The 15,724-nt window shown below is 37.4% G+C and overlaps 1 long non-coding RNA gene across 2 annotated transcripts in view; it reads right to left on the bottom strand.

The window, feature by feature from the left end:
* LOC122439498 overlaps positions 1-15,718 on the bottom strand; it is a 99,137-nt gene extending 83,419 nt beyond the window's left edge. The window contains exons 1-3 of one of the 2 annotated variants that reach the window (XR_006268879.1): positions 15,551-15,718; positions 13,531-13,616; positions 3,860-3,996 (exon numbers count right to left, since the gene is read on the bottom strand). This is a non-coding gene — a long non-coding RNA (uncharacterized LOC122439498). Of the gene's footprint in view, positions 1-3,859; positions 3,997-13,530; positions 13,617-15,550 lie in introns of those variants that run through there. The other variant, XR_006268878.1, reaches the window with a different exon arrangement.
* Positions 15,719-15,724: the final 6 nt, after the last annotated feature.

Raw genomic sequence — 15,724 nt, 5'->3', positions numbered from 1 at the left:
TTTCTTTTCCTGAACATGGTGAGAGAGAGAGAGAAGAATGGGAGTTTCCTGAATATGACAAACTCACAGACACAGATGGGGAAGTGGGGGTGACTTGGGGCTCACTGGCTGTTCCCAAGTGTCCAAGCCCCAAAAGACTGTTGTCCCAATGTCAGCTTTAGACTGTCTCTCTGTATTTATTACAAAAAATTATCTTTTGGCTTGTCAAGGAAATAGAAAACCAGCACAAACTGTGTACATTTCTTAAACTAATATATCATCTTTGTACTTCAATAAATCAGTTTTACAAGTGAACATTTAAAAATTGAAATCATTTGATAAATATATATTTTTCAAATATATATTTTTCACTATTTCTTGTATCCTTTCTGATGAACAGTTCTCTCCATTGGCATTTTTATTACTGAGTGAACTAAATTCTAATTCTAAAATTATCCTAATATATTCCCTAGACATATACTTTTGCCTTTAACGGAAGATCTCTCTCTAGTGACCTCAGATGAATTTTTAACACTTAGCTTTAATTTTAATATGCCAAGAATCTGAAGTTTGCAGACACTTAAGATCTGTCACTCCAAAGTATAATTCTGCAAGATTCTTTTCCAGAATGAGATCAAATTTCCCAGACTGAACTATGTCCTCCTTCATATCACTTTTCACTAATATAGTATTTCTGGGAAAGACTTTTCATCACTATGTTTTACAAAGAACTTTAAACTCATTGTGCTTTACAAAAAATAAAATTCTTAATGGTTATCTCAGATATTAAATATTTGAAAATTCAAATATTCAAAATATTTGAAAACCTGGCTTAACTAGAAGCTGCATTTACTCTCATAGGCATTCTTGTTTGCATCTCATTTAAAAAATTTATCTTTCAATTTAAAACTCTCAAGAACAGAGAATTTTAGAAATACAAAAATCTGACTCATATGATATTATCCTGCTTTGTTAAAAGTATTCTGTGAAGGCAGTATTTTTGTGTAAAATTACCTAACAGTCGGATCTGTCAATATATAACACAGAAGCATTTCACACAATTAAGCATTCTTGTTTTAATCTCTTTGGGGAAATTGTTCTAAGGAGAAATCTATACTAGGCATGTGGAATTTAGATATAAGAAAATAAAATTAAGATCCTGTATTCATGCAGTAACCTAGTTTATTGGTTTTCTTTTTGTTATAGCATTGGTGATTTTGTAACATGCACATGTAACAAGGGATACATGTAACAAGGGATACATGTAACAAGGGACACATGTAACAAGGGATACATACCCTTGTTGTATGTAACCGCCATGTGTGTTCTCAGTTGCTCAGTCATGTCTGACTCTTTGTGATCCATGTACATTATTATTATTACTTACTGTTTTTCTTTATAGAGTCTGGCAGAGAAGTTAAGCATGCAAATTCAAGTGAAATAAAATCCAGCAACGCAGTTGAAGTTAACTAATGCAGATTACATTACATGAAATAGTTTTATTACTTATTTAATCACATGGGTGAAGAGATCAAAAATTCATTTTATTTAAACCATCTGTAAATTTTTAACCCAATGTTGTACAACAGCATGGTTATCATTTATTTTCATACAGTGATTCCTTTATTTTAAAAAGGTATTACAATTTTAGCTTTACTGAGTCTATCTTATTATATTAGTTCCTTCATTTCACTGTGAGGGCCTAAAAGTTGGGATTATATCTTGGTTATAATATCAGCGTGTTAACACAGTAGCTCATCCATGGAGCTAACATTATTTGGGATTGTTTGAAGACCAAGGACAGCATATCAGTATAAGAAAACAACTAAGGGAAAATATAAGGGCACAGTATCAGAAAACACAATGGTATGAAAATATCTTGGAAAAATTCCACAACTGGAAACTAAAATGCAGTTTGTTATTTAAAAGAAAAACAAAAAAACAAAATGAACAAAAACAAACAAACCTGGAAAAGCAAAAAACAAAACAAAACTTACTGACACTATTCACTCCTCGTCTTTGTCTCCACCATATTTTTTTTTCAATATTTATATCGGCTTCAGCTACACCCTAGATAACATGGGAGGAAACCTGACTGAGTTTTTATAGTTTAACTGTTCAAAAAACATTCCCAGGTATGAGTGCAATCCTAGTGCTAGTTCCCAATTCATTGTAATGAATTCTGAACAGCTTACCTCGGGTCAGGTGCCCACCTTGAGCTTGCCAGCAGTGGATGAAAAGTGGGGTCAGCCTGCCCGATGACCACGGGAGTGTGAATGTGAATCTCTCTCAAAGAGGGGATATTGAAGGTGTTCATTTAGTGCTCATGCAGGTTTGATCAATTCAAAGGACGAATGAAGGAACGCATGAATGAATCACACTAAGGCATAAAATCCACTTTAAAAGTTCTCTTCCATAAGCTCTGATTGATACATCCATGAATATAAAGCATTTTTCCCCCTGGTGATAAGATAATAATTAAATCAGTATCTTGAGATTGACATCATTCTTGGATACTTGTTTTCCTTCCTTTTTCCTCTGCTGTATTTGCTTTAACTGTAAAATGCAGAACTGGCTTTTCATCACCGTTTCTTCTGCTGTGAGAGAATATGAAGTTTTCACATGACAGGATGTTCAGTGTATGTTTTTAGAACTGTTCTATTTATTAGCATCCTCCAGTAATTCAAGCTGAACAAAGTCATTTGTTCTAAAAAAAGATAGGAACTGTGCAGATACTAAATAATGGAATTCCCAGTTTGTACTTCCTATAACTATCTTCATTTAATTTAGTGATGTTTTCTCACACAGACCCAGTAAGATACATGAAAATTTTAATTAACCAGTTCAGTTACTCAGTCGTGTATGACTCTTTGAGACCTCATGGACTGCACCACGCCAGGCCTCCTTGTCCATCACCAACTCCAGAGGCTTGCTCAAACTTATGTCCATCAAATTGGTGATGTTGTCCAACCATCTCATCCTCTGTTGTCCCCTTCTCCTCCTGTCTTCAATCTATCCCAGCATCAATGTCTTTTCCAATGAATCAGCTCTTCACATCAGGTGGCCAAAGTACTAGAGGTTCAGCTTCAGCATCAGCCCTTCCAATGAATATTCAGGACTGATTTCCTTTAGGATGGACTGGTTTGATCTCCTTTCAGTCCAAGGGACTCTCAAGAGTCTTCTCCAACACCACAGTTCAAAAGCATCAATTCTTCAGCATTCAGCTTTCTTTGTAGTCTAACTCTCACATCCATACCTGACTACTGGAAAAACCATAGCTTTGACTAGAGGGACCTATGTCGGCAAAGTAATGACTCTGCTTTTTAATATGCTGTCTAGGTTGGTCACAGCTTTTCTTTCAAGGAGCAAGCATCTTTTAATTTCATGGCTGTGGTCACCACCTGCAGTGATTTTGGAGCCAAGAAAATAAAGTCTCTCACTGTGTTTCCATTTTTTTCCCCATCAACTTGACACAAAGTGACAGGACCGGATGCCATGATCTTAGTTTCCTGAATGTTGAGTTTTAAGCCAGCTTTTTCACTCTCCTCTTTCACTTTCATCAAGAGGCTCTTTAGTTCTTCTTTGCTTTCTGCCATAAGGGTGGTATCATCTGCATATCTGAGGTTATTGATATTTCTCCTAGCAATTTTGATTCCAGCTTGTGCTTCATCCAGGCTTTTGTATGATGTACTCTTCATATAAGTTAAATAAGCAGGGTGACAATATACAGCCTTGACGTACTCCTTTCCTGATTTGGAACCAGTCTGCTATTCCATGTCTGGTTCTAACTGATGCTTTTTAACCTGCATACAGATTTCTCAGGAGGCAGGTCAGGTGGTCTGGTATTCCCATCTCTTGAAGAACTTTCCACAGTTTGTTGTGATCCACACAGTCAAAGGCTTTGGTGTAGTCAATGAAGCAGATGTTTTTCTGGAACTCTCCTGCTTTTCCTGTGACCCAGTGGATGTTGAATAGTCCTGTACATATCCTGTAAGTTTTCAAAGGTCTTTCTTGATGCTGCAGTGCAGTAAGCCAAGTGTAAGGTAAATGTCTTCCATAGAAACATAAGTAAAACCAAGCCCAGAATTAAATAAATAAGCAGACCAAATACATAAACAGGAGAGTGATGCTGGATAAATATTTCAACTGCATCATGAGCTTGTGGTTTGTGATCATTTATTTGATATGAAAAGCTGTGTGGATGTACCACCTGGCTCCATTTAGAAGTTTTAGGCTAATTTCCTCTCCCTCCACCTTTAGGGGGCTTCCCTGGTGGCTCAGTCCATAAAGAATCACCTGTAATGTGGGAGACCTGGGTTTGATCCCTGGGTTGGGAAGACCCCCTGGAGAAGGGAAGGGCTACCCACTCCAGTAATCTTGCCTGGGGAATTCCATGGACAGAGGAGCCGGGCAGGCTACAGTCCATGGGGTCACAAAGAGTTTGACATGACTTTCACTTTCACTTTCCACCTTTAGGACCTGCTCAGCAGATTTATACACATTCTGGGGGCATTCCTGAGGATACAGGTAGGTTGCCATCAGTTTATTGTACTGTACCCTTTCTACAAAATCAAAATTAGGAAGCTGCAACAGTGTTTATGGGAAAGAAATACTTCCTTGATGATCTACTCAGACTTCCTTTCTCGGTATGCATATGCTGATTGCTGATGGTGATCATGAGTATGGATAACCTTACCAGATATCTAAGATTAATTAATAATTAATTAATAATCAATTAATTACTAGCATATCCTTATTAGTATAATAGGGAATCCTTATTAGCACTGTAGCAAAACATATAACAAATATATTTGATGATAATTTTTAAAGGAAAATTCTTATTTTCTGTACAGCAAATTTAGATATTTACTCAATGTTTCTTATCATCCTTTGACACCTTGTCATCTCTTGAGATGAATATTATGGAAATGCTACAATATTTTCAACTTTAAAGATGAGTTTATTTGATATAACAGGAAGAATCATTCCTTGCTGTGAATATTAACTACGGCAAAAATGGTCTTCAGACCAGTTACAACTTTCATTATGGCTTAAAGGATTTTTAATGGTATCATACTCATAAAATCAAACTTTGTTGTGTGCATCCAATAGTTAGAGTAATTCCATTTACAATAAGGGAAAGAGATTAATTTAATTTAAACAAATTTTCCTAACAGAAGTTTTAATTTTTAAAAATCTGAACCCCTTATAGATGTAGGAAGTAAACCCTTATTATGCAAATGTTTGCTGAGGGACAGCACTAGTGACAAACTAGAAAACACTATGTAGTACAAAAAGGCCCAATTTTAAAAATCAAGAGATTTGAATTTCAGTCTGCCTTTGGTAATATTGCCCACTAAAAAAATTATACAACCTCTATAGACATTCCTTTTCTCTTCAACAAAATATAGGGCATTACACTTAATTCTTTGTAAGTATGTAAGAATTCTAAGGCTCTATAGATACATGAAAGTCTACTTAGTGTTAATTTTTTTCCTTCAAATAATGGAGTTTGATCAACTAGAAGAATTTGCACTACATCTTTCCATCTTTATTCCTCAGCAAGCTGTGATATATGAATAAAAGAAACATTACTACTATTCAAAATAAGAAGTCTTACTTTTTAAATTCATTCTGTATATTCACCTACGTTTACTGAACACCAACCACATGCAGGCACACTTGTTAAATCCCAAGGCAGATACAAATTCCTGTCCTCAAACAGTTTACACAAAAGTTTTATACTGCCTACCAATGAGTCCTATAGGTTACATATATATTTGATTTGGTATGCAGTGCTGGCTGAATACTGTTTGTTATTTTGATATTTTTATTTATTTTATTCACTAATGCAAAAGTTATTAAATATATGAATTTCTGGTTTACTTTGAGAAAAGAAATCAATTTATGCCTTCTAATCTTATATAATGAAAACTGACTAAAAGTAAGTAAAAACATCTGCTTTTAGACAGCATCAACCATCATTCTCTGGTTGATTACATAAGCATCTACCTACCCATCCACAGACTCATTTAGTTTTAATCCCTGGCCTACAAATGTAAAAGTAATTAGGAAAATATCTCACTGAGAGAAGCCATACTGAGTTAAATACGCTATGAGAGCTTCATGTTACTGTTAAGATAGTCAATATATATCCCTAACCAATGAATCTGTCAAGAGACAGGTATAAAGGAGGAGATAAAAAAAAAAAAGACACAAACAGTTCATAAACTTGTGGGAGTCAAGGATATAAGACAATTTGATAATTTAGTTTATAAGACATTCCACAGCATATGAATTAATTTTTGTGTTAGGCTATTTATAAATTCAGTCCAGGGAAATTCTATGCAGGCTCATTTCAAATATTAACAATATTGGGGTAAATTCTGGCGATTTCTTCATTTTTTAACTCTAAGAATGTGTTTAAATATAAATAAATGCCTTTAGTACAAACTTAAAGAACTAATAGGAAAGGAGGAAGAACTATAAAGAGAATAGTAATATTTAGCTGAATGAAAGGAGGAGACAAAGAGAAGGGGACGGTGTACATAGAGTTGTTGTTATTGTTTAGTCACTAACTCATGTCCAACTCTTTGCAACCCTATGGACTGTAACCCGCCAGACTCCTCTGTCCATGGGCTTTCCCAGGCAAGAATACTGGAGTGGGTTGCCATTTCTTTCTCCAACGGATCTTCCCTACCCAGGTATCAAACCTACATCTTCTGCACTGACAGGCGGATTCTTTACCTCTGAGCCACCAGAGAAGCCCACATAGAGAGAAAACAAATATAAAAATCATGCGAGGGACAATAAATGATACTGTAGGTGCTGTGGTAGTAAACAATCCGCCTGCCAGTGCAGGAGATGCAAGAGAAGCAGAAGACGCGGTTCGATCCCGGGGTCAGGAAGACCCCCTGGAGAAGGGAATGGCGACCCACTCCAGCATTCTTGCCTGGAGAATCCCACAGACAGTGGAGCCTCCCGGCAGGGCTGCAAAGCAGGTGGACAGGCCTGAGCACGCACACGTCATACTAGCACTAGGTGGTAATTGGTTTTGCTACCAGCTAAAAATATTCAGGAAAATAAAATAATTTTAGTTTAGAAGGTAGTATTATTCTAAATAGGTATGTAAATACTCCTTGTGTTTGGATGCATCTTTTTTTTTCCTGCAGTTTTTAAACTCCATTTTCTATTAAAAAAAATCGAAAACTTATGAAACAACCTAACGATCCATCAATGAAGACTTGATCAAAATAATGTGCTTATTATGGAAAATGTCCACGGGTTCTTTGCTAGCGCAGACAGTAAAGAATCTGCGTGCAATGCAGGAGACCCAGATTTGATCCCCGGGTCAGGAAGATCCCCCTGGAGAAGGGAATGGCTACCCATTCCAGCATTCTTGCCTGGAGAAATTCATAGACAGAGGAGCCTGGCGGGCTACAGTCTACGGGGTCGTACAGAGTCGGACACGACTGAGCAACTTTCACTTCACTTCACTTCACTATGGAAAACCTTGCAGTAATAAAACCAGCGCTGACCTGTCTTTCAATTTGTGAGCCTAGGGCTCACAGTACACTTAGGAACCCATGAAAATATGTTAATTTAAATTTCAAGAAATAATAGTAATAAATCATAATCATTCCAGCCTTGATTATATTCATCTTTATACCAACACATAGTTGGTACCAACACGAAGTCATAAAACAGAACTTTATTATTATTGCTATTATTACTATTACCATTATTCATGAAGAAAGGGACCAAAGAAGGCAAAAAAAGCCTAGGGCTCACAAAAAATTCACAGTTCAGAAGTGAATAAAACATTATGACAAATCTCATGGTATACTGATATGGAATCACTAAGGTATTTTAAAAAATAATACCAACAAAAAAGCAAAGTACCAGACCGTATGTAAAGAACACTACCGTCTCGTTTATGTTAAAAATGACACTTTTATATAACTTATATACATATGTTTATCTCTGGAAGCTGCATGAAAAACTGAAGATATTTTTAGGCTTTGAAAGAGGAGCTGTTTATCTGGTGAGTAGGGATGGAAGACAGTTTTTCAGTAAATATCTTTTTACATATTTTGAATTTTGAACCATATAAATTTACTATGCTCAAATAAATATTTTAAAATATTCAAAAATTTTAACCATTTTTAATGTATAAATAGTTTAAGCCATTTACATAAAAATGTTTATTAATAAATTTTCATCATATGGAAGCAATGGATCATTAGGAAGCATTTTTCTCTCGTGAATGGCATTAAGTATATCTTTTCAAATTAAAGAGCCACTTTAAAATACAACGATGGCTATCCATATATCATATACTGTTTCTGGAATGAAACACACAAGTATAGTGTCTCCAGCAAATTCCAAATTGGGTTCCAGCTCTATCAAATAATGGCAAGATCTGTTCACAATTGTTTACATATTTAACGGCCTTGGTGAATCTGGTTTCTTTTTTGAGGTGCCCATCATGTTTCTCACCTTTAAGACATAAACTGCATTCCCTTCTCTGACCTGCTAATATCAACCACCAAAGACTATATTGCACTGAAGAGGCCCTAGGGAAGATAGTTGCGGACGTATCACTTCCAGATTACAAACCTCATGACCCTTTGATCCCAATGACCGTTCAAGCCTCAGTAAATTCCCACTGCCCCATAAGCGCAGTTTTTTGCCCACTTGGTGACACTCATGCTAAGGAGGATTCTGCTGTGCAGTGCACATATAAAACCAGTCAAGACTGCTTTATTTCACACAATAATCTCATTCCTTTCCCCCCCTCAAAACTGACACTGTTACTTTTAGGTTCACTGCCAATACACTATCCCTCACCTCAGGAATTCTAAATTGCTTTATAGGATGAAATGTGAACGAGTATAACCCTCCTCTCTGAGGCCTAACCATCTCACAAGTGATGATGCAAAGAATGGGAAACAAAGGTATTATAGCCTTACTTCACAGTAAGGCTCTGGTCTCAAACATCGCCCTCCAGTGTTCTTACCTGTATTTAGACCACAGTATTGGGTTTACTTTCCACAGCTATTAATATTATTCGTTGGGTTGGGTGCTCAGCTACAGTCAGGGAAACCATTCACCATTTTGTACTGCCTCAGCTCTATCCACTTCGGCTTTTTAAACAAGTGACACAACAAAATATTTTTTTTAATCTTCAAGGCAGAGAGAGTCTGTATACCTAATGCCCTAAAATGGAAGCATCAACACACATTCCCTTAAGAAATAATTCATGGGCAAAGATGCAGAAAATATTTAATCAGAATAACACCTCAGTGGTATTTTTAATAAATACAGATACGCAGATGATACCACTCTAATGGCAGAAAGTGAAGAGGAACTAAAGAGCCTCTTGATGAGGGTCAAAGAGAAAAGTGAAAAAGCTCGTTTGAAACAACATTAAAAAATGAAGATCATGGCATCTGGTCCCATCACTTCATGGCAAATAGAAGGGGAAAAAGTTGAAGGAGTGACAGATTTTACTTTCTTGGGCTCCAAAATCACTGCATATGGTGACTGCAGCCATGAAATACAAAGAAGTTTGTTCCTTGGAAGGAAAACTGTAAGAAATCTTGACAGTGCATTAAAAAGCAGAGACGTCACTTTGCCGACAAAGGTCTGTATAGTCAAAGCTATGGTTTTTCCAGGAGTCATGGATGGATGTGATATTTGGACCATAAAGAAGGCTGAGCACCAAAGAACTAATGCTTTTGAATTGTGCTGGAGAAGACTCTTGAGAGTCCCTTGAACTGCAAGGAGATCAAACCAGTCAATCCTAAAGGAAATCAATCAGTCCTGAATATTCATTGGAAGGACTGATGTTGAAGTTCCAATACTTTGGTCATCTGACACGAAGAGCCGACTCACTGGAAAAGACACTGCTGGTGAGAAAAATTGAGGGCAGGAGGAGAAGGAGGCAGCAGAGGATGAGATGGTTAGAAAGCATCACTAACTCAAGAGAAAAATCTGGAAGATAGTGAAGGACAGGAGCGCCTGGCATGCTGCAGTCCATGGGGTCATCTCACAAAGAGTCGGACACAACAAATGTTATTACAACATTTGTAATAACAGTGTTCCAGCTACAGGGAAACTGTCCAGTATAGTAAATACATAAAAGAAATCATTAAAATTCATGTTTACAGATACCTTTGTGACAAATAAAATAACATTTATGATATAAATATAAAAATAGAATATAAATTATATATAGTTTGTTGTTCTGATTGGGCTTCCAAGGTGGCTCAGTAGTAAGTAATCCAGCTGCCAATACAGGAGACAGGTTTGATCCCTGGGTTAGGAAGATCCCCTGGAGTAGGAAATGGCAACATGCTCTAGTATTCTTGCCTGGAAAACTCCATGAACAGAGAAGCCTGGCAGGCTACAGTCCATAGGGTAGAAAAGGGTCTGACATGACTGAGCAACTGAGCATGCAAGCATTGTTCTAAACATATAAGCGAAGATTGAAGGCAGGAGAAGGGGATGACAGAGGATGAGATGGTTGGATGGCATCACCGACTCGATGGACATGACTTTGAGCAAGCTCCAGGAGTTGGTGATGAATAGGGAAGCCTGGCGTGCTGCAGTCCATGGGGTTACAAAGAGTTGGACACAACTGAGACACTGAACTGAACTGAATACATATATACACACACAGGCACATATACAATACTGGAATATTGAAATGACACTCTTAGGGTGGTAGAATTATTTTGTCTTTCTAAGTTTCTAAACCTCAGTGGTATCAATGTATCACATTTGTTATTTTTAAAAAATGCCATTTTCATGATCTACTGTAAGAAATAAATGACAAAGATAAATTTTTATTTGGTGCTATTTATATTATCTTTTATAGATATAACTTCTATTCATTATTTTTTGCTGGCTGCTCTAAGAATATTTCTCTGTATTACTATTGTTACAATGCCTAGTTAGCAACAATATTGGGTCACTTCAATTTTCACTCGTACCCTTAGTAGTTCCTACTTTATAAACTCCATTTCACACCTAACATTTCCCACCTCATACTTTCACAAATGTAATAGCCTTAGGAGAGCATGATTCTGTTTATAAACATCCCACTTCTAACCTGGGAGCTTCCTACTTCATGAGTCCCTTTTCACACCTGATATTTCGAACTTCACATGTCCCGTATCAAATTTTACAAACGGGAAAGGGTATATTTCCATTCACTTCACCTCCCTTGTCCTTTACCTTTACGTTCTATTGCCATGTTTTTATATGTACACACATCATAAACATGGCCTTATGCAAAGCACTGCATTCTTTTTAAGAAACTTCAGGAGAAGTAAAAATAGGTTTTTGTATTTACACAGTGATTTTCTACTTCTGCTTGTCATTCTCTACTTTCTGTAAATCAAAATTTCTGTCTTGTATCACTTCCCTTCAGCCTGAAAAACATCCTAAGGTTTAGTCTGTTGGAAATGAGTTTCCTCAACTTTCACTTCCCTGAAAACATCTTTGTTTTGACTCTTTTCTTTTTTTTTAGAAGATAACTGGATATAGAATTCAAGGCTGATAACTTTTTCTTTTTTAGCACCTGAATGATGTTACTGCTTCTGGTGTCCATTGTTTCAGATGCGAACTATACCTTCACATGTGTTATTTTTCTTTGGTGTGTAATGCATCTTTTTCTATGGCTCTTTTCTAGATGTTCTAATTTGGACTCTGATATCTGTGACTCTGTATGACTCTGATATGCTTATATGTGCTGTTCTTGGTATCTTGCTTACTACTTTCTGATCTTCTCATAACTGTAAATCAAAGTTTTTCAATCATTTACCGAAATATTTCATTGCCTCATTATATTGCTTTTTCTTTTCGAGCTCCAGTGCATATATATTAAACTGTATAATACTGCTGTGTAAGTTCAAAGTGTTTTGTTCTTTTCTTGAATCTTTCTATATCTCCTTTTTTGAGACTGTATAATTTCTGTTTATCTATTTGCAAGTCCCTGTAAACTATGTCCCATGTGCTCAGTCATGTTCGACTCTGTGACCCTATGGACTTCAGCCTGCCAGGCTCCTCTGTTCATGGAATTTTCCAGGCAAAAATACTGGAATGGATTGCCATTTCCTACTCTAGACGATCTTCCCAACCCAGGAATCAAACCCGCGTCTCTTGTGTCTGCTGCATTAGCAGGCAGATTCTTTACCACTAGCGCTACTGGGAAGCTCCTCAGTAAACAGGTGAGATCCAATCTCAAACTCTTTCTCCTCTAAGAATCTTGTTAGGGCTTGGTTTCCAAGCTTTGTTAAAGTGGGTATAAAGAGGGCCTTTCTCCAGGTGTGGTCTTTATCATAAAGCAGTGATTCCATTTGATTTCTACTTTGTTAGGAGGTGTTAAAGAGATCTGTTCAGTATGTCTGGGCCCTAATTCTAAAGTCCCCAGCACTGTTGAATATCTAATGTCTCTGTCCTGCTCTCACCTCTGTAACAGCAAGTTTCTTATTAACTTTGTGTGGCCAAGTCTGGTAGTTCTGTCCAGCTCTCAGCCAAGGATGTGTGGGGAACCTCCATATGAACTTCATGACCTCCACAGACTCTTTTTCTTAATGCCTTGGCCCACAGAAGCCAACCATTAAAAGCCCAGAACTCTGATCTCTGCCTCTTCAGATAAGAGAGACTCCCGTATTCTGACTGAACTCCAGGTTCATGCACTATAGCTGGGAAATTTTCCACAGGCAGAGCTCCAGAGATACTCACCTTGTTTCCTTCCTCTCAGGAACCACAGCCCATTTATATAGTCGGTGTTTGTTTGTTTGTTTGTGTGTTTTAGACTTTTAACCTCAACATTTATTCAGATTCCTACTCAGTTATGCAGTGCCTACCCGACAACACTATTCCTTCTTATTCTTGAAATGTTGTTCTTTAGCTGTCCTCTGAAATTCCAACTCTTCCTTCACCTTCAAGATTTTTAGTACATTCTCTTCACTTCCTGGTTTTGTGATCAGTTCATATTCCCTTTTCCTGACTATTGAACTTTTTCCTTTTGGACCTCAGGGTATACACAATCCACCTGATGTGGCAGTATCCTGCCATTTAAAAGTATGAGAGACTCCTTCCATCAGATGTCACTATGAATGACCATTACAGTTGAGACAACCTCCTACATTCTCTCTTCCTTAATGGACAAGCAAGGAAATTTTGCCACCAGAGAACACTTACTTGAGCCTTGTTCTCTACTACACTGAGCTAAAATTGACATGCCTATCAATATAAATGACTCAGACAGTAAAGAATCTGCCTGCAACGTAGGAGACCTGGGTTCAATCCCTGGGTTGGGAAGATCCCCTGGAGAAGGGAACGGCAACCAATTCCAGTATTCTTGCCTGGAGAATTCCATGGACAGAGAAATCTGGCAGATTGCAGACTGAGCAACTTTCATACACACACATTAATATAAATGAAATCCCTATCAGTATGAATTGTCTTCTTTTTCCTTACATAAATTTCTATAGGGAGTAGAATATGCCCATTTTAATACCAAAATTCTCAGATTACCAGAAGCTAGAAGCATCCATGTGACATCTCTCTCTCCAATGAGATATGTGTCAAGGCCATCAGGTAGGAGTTTGGGTAACCAGTCACTGTTTAAAAAGAAAAAGACATACATGCCTGCTCATTTCTCTTTATGCCTATTCCCCACCCCCTTTCTACTTATCCATAAGGCCAACTTAAGTTTGTAATTCTCACCTTGACCAAAAACATGTGAAAAATAAATGCCTGTTTGCTGTATGCCACTGAGATATTTTTGGATAGTAGTTATGCAGCATTATTCTAACAATAGCTGATTGAGACAAAAGCTAGACTCAAATCATGGAAGCCTAAATTAGGAGAAGACAAAATGTAGTAGGCAATATTGACCTCTGAGGCTACAGTGCCTGAGTTTATTGCCCAGCTCTATTGCTTTTACTCATGCTGATTTTCACCAACTTGATTATCCTTTATCATGGTTTCTTAATTGTAAATTAGGAACAATAATGGCTTAGTGTTTGTTTTTTTTTCTTTCTGGTAAGGACTAAACAAAGAGAATTGTTTAGCATTTCATAACATGAGATCTGGTACACAACAGATACTTAATTAGTATGCATTATTATTATTCAATACGGGACCAGGGAGGGAGGATTAGATTTTACTTAATAGGCCAGTGGTATTTTACACATTTCCATGGAAGACTGCTATTCTGTCAGCTGGGGTGTTAATCAGAATAATAGGGGTCTTTTCCTAGTATGCAGGTTAATTTAAGTAAGTATAACTTTTCTTCTCTTTTATGCTTTTAAATCTCTCCTGATTGATAAACTTGTTTGTAAGACAAAAACATGTAAATGAACAAGTAGCATTATTACTAATAGAAAAAATTCAGAAACACCAATTAGTTGGCCATTCTGTCTTTTAAATAGGCATGTGTGCCCCAAACTGCCCCAAGAATGAACGGGACTATTGTGTTATTTCCATTTGACCCTAAGGGCAAGGATGATATCTCTTCTACTATTCAATACTCAAATACAGTTCTGAAGGAGTAGAAAGTCTAAAAAATTTGTTGAATAAGTTTTTAAAAGAACAGATACTAACTTCAATTTCTGGTCTGTTGTTTTTGTTTATATCTGCTCACCCCAAAGTTCCACATTACTGATGTCAAAGTTAAACAGGCAGAGGCTTATTCAAGACGATCACAACAGAAAAGAGGGGCCAGGATTCTGTCTGAACTCAACAGAAAGCTTAAGATATTTTAAGAGTAGGAAAACTCTTAGGCCAGTTCTGTTTACCCAAAAGGAAATTCCGACTCTTTGTGACCCCATGTACTGTAGCCCGACAGGCTCCTCTGTCCATGTTATTTTCCTGGCAAGGATACTTGAGCGGGTTGCCATTTCCTTCTTCAACGGATTTTCCCTCGGCAGGGTTGAATCCGGGTCTCCTGCACTGCAGGCAGATGCTTTACCATCTGAGCTACTAGGGAGGCCCTCACAAAGAAAAAGTAACTTTTCTCTAAGCTGCGAGACGGGAGGCAGTTTTACAACTTGAAACAAAGCGCCTGCCTAACTTAGGCTTCTACGCTCCCAAGGAGACTGGGAGCTATGGGTGATGTCTCCTTTCCTGACATTTTAAAAGGATGACTCCTAGTTCCTGAAGAAAGACAGCCCTGGGTTGTAACACGGGAAAGAACTTTTAAAAAGATTTACATTCCCAAAATGAAGAGAATCAATTACCAGTTACTAATACCTGTACCAATTAGTGGTACAGTTACCAGTTCTCTAACGCAATGCTCTAAGGAAAGGGAGGTCAAGGACTTAGAGGCAGGAGAAAATACCTAATAAAATGTGTACCTGAGCTGAGGGAAACGTCAAGGCGGTCTTTAATAAATGATTAGCTGTGTTTATGCAGTTTTGTACCAACAAACTCAAAGTATGAGGTTCCCATCTTTCCCGGTTTCTTCCTGCAAAGAGTTGCTGCATATTTGACACCAACTCTCTGTTTCCTTTCTTTCTAGTGAGCCGACCGACCTGTCTAGTAAAATGTGTACCTGAGCTGAGGGAAACGTCAAGGCGGTCTTAAATAAATGATTGGCTGTGTTTCTTCAGTTTTGCACCAACAAACTCAAATTACGAGCTTCCACTCTTTCCCGGATTCTTCCTGCGCACTTGCTGCATGCGTTGCCGCACACTTAACACAACTCTCTTCCGGTTTGCTTTCCTTC

Source organism: Cervus canadensis, chromosome 4 (assembly GCF_019320065.1).
Source record: "Cervus canadensis isolate Bull #8, Minnesota chromosome 4, ASM1932006v1, whole genome shotgun sequence".
NCBI lineage: Eukaryota > Metazoa > Chordata > Mammalia > Artiodactyla > Cervidae > Cervus > Cervus canadensis.
The sequence above is the reverse complement of the archived record's forward strand: the minus strand, read 5'-3'. Positions and strand labels throughout refer to the sequence as shown.